Consider the following 1,177-nt stretch of genomic DNA (forward strand, 5'->3'; position numbering starts at 1 on the left):
TTCTTCCAAAGAACTTTTAGCCTCCTCTTCTTCTGTGTGTTTATAGCATTTTAAGTGAATTTCTTTTACCTGAGAAGTATATGGGACCCTACTTACAGTGGCTTTCTGGCTGGGGAGAAGCAGACACCCCATGGACAGGCTTATACATCGGTGTGATAGCCACCAAAAGTGACCTGCCAAAAGGCACAAATGTCAGTTAATGGGCCCTGGCCAGTTGGCTCAGTGGTAGAGCTTCAGCCTAGCATGTGGATGTCCCGGGTTCAATTCTTGGTCAGGGCACACAGGAGAAGCACCCATCTGCCTCTCCACCCCTCTCTACCCCTCCCTTCTCTCTCTCTCTCTCTCTCTCTTTCTCTCTCCTTTCCTGCAGACGTGGCTCGATTGGTTCCAGGACATTGTACCCAGGGGCTGAGAATGGCTCCGTGGAGCCTCAGCCTCAGATACTAAAAATAGACCAGTTGTGAGCACGGCCCCAGATGGGCAAAGCGTTAGCCTGAGACAGTGGTTGCTAGGTGGATCCCGGTCAGGGTGCATGCAGGAGTCTGTCTCTCTGTCTCTTGTCCTTTCACTTGGAAAAAGAAGAAAAAAAATTTTATTTTTAATGTCATTTAATGAGCAGGAATCACCCTCTTAGCAGCTGGGAATATACTTACTTACACCAGTGGGACGCCTTCCTTCTCTGCTTGCATTTTAAACGTAAAGAAGTATCTACCGCTCTCAGAGTCCGAAGCAGGGGTCCCCAAACTTTTTACACAGGGGGCCAGTTCACTGTCCCTCAGACTGTTGGAGGGCTGGACTATAAAAAAAAAACTATGAACAAATCCCTATGCACACTGCACATATCTTATTTTATTTATTTATTTATTTATTTTTTTTTCTATTTTTCTGAAGCTGGAAACAGGGAGAGACAGTCAGACAGACTCCCGCATGCGCCCGACCGGGATCCACCCAGCACGCCCACCAGGGGCGACGCTCTGCCCACCAAGGGGCGATGCTCTGCCCCTCCGGGACCATCCTTTTTAACGGCTGCGTAGTATTCCGCTGGAGCCCCACTTAGGTGGTTTCTGCTTGTTCCTTCTTATTTAAAAAGTAATGTAAAGGTGGGGTGACTCTCCTTCTGCAGATAAGGGCCCCCTTTCTTATTATTTCCTTCATATAAATTTTGTGATGTGGAGTT

This window comes from Saccopteryx bilineata, chromosome 4 (assembly GCF_036850765.1).
Source record: "Saccopteryx bilineata isolate mSacBil1 chromosome 4, mSacBil1_pri_phased_curated, whole genome shotgun sequence".
Classification (NCBI taxonomy): domain Eukaryota; kingdom Metazoa; phylum Chordata; class Mammalia; order Chiroptera; family Emballonuridae; genus Saccopteryx; species Saccopteryx bilineata.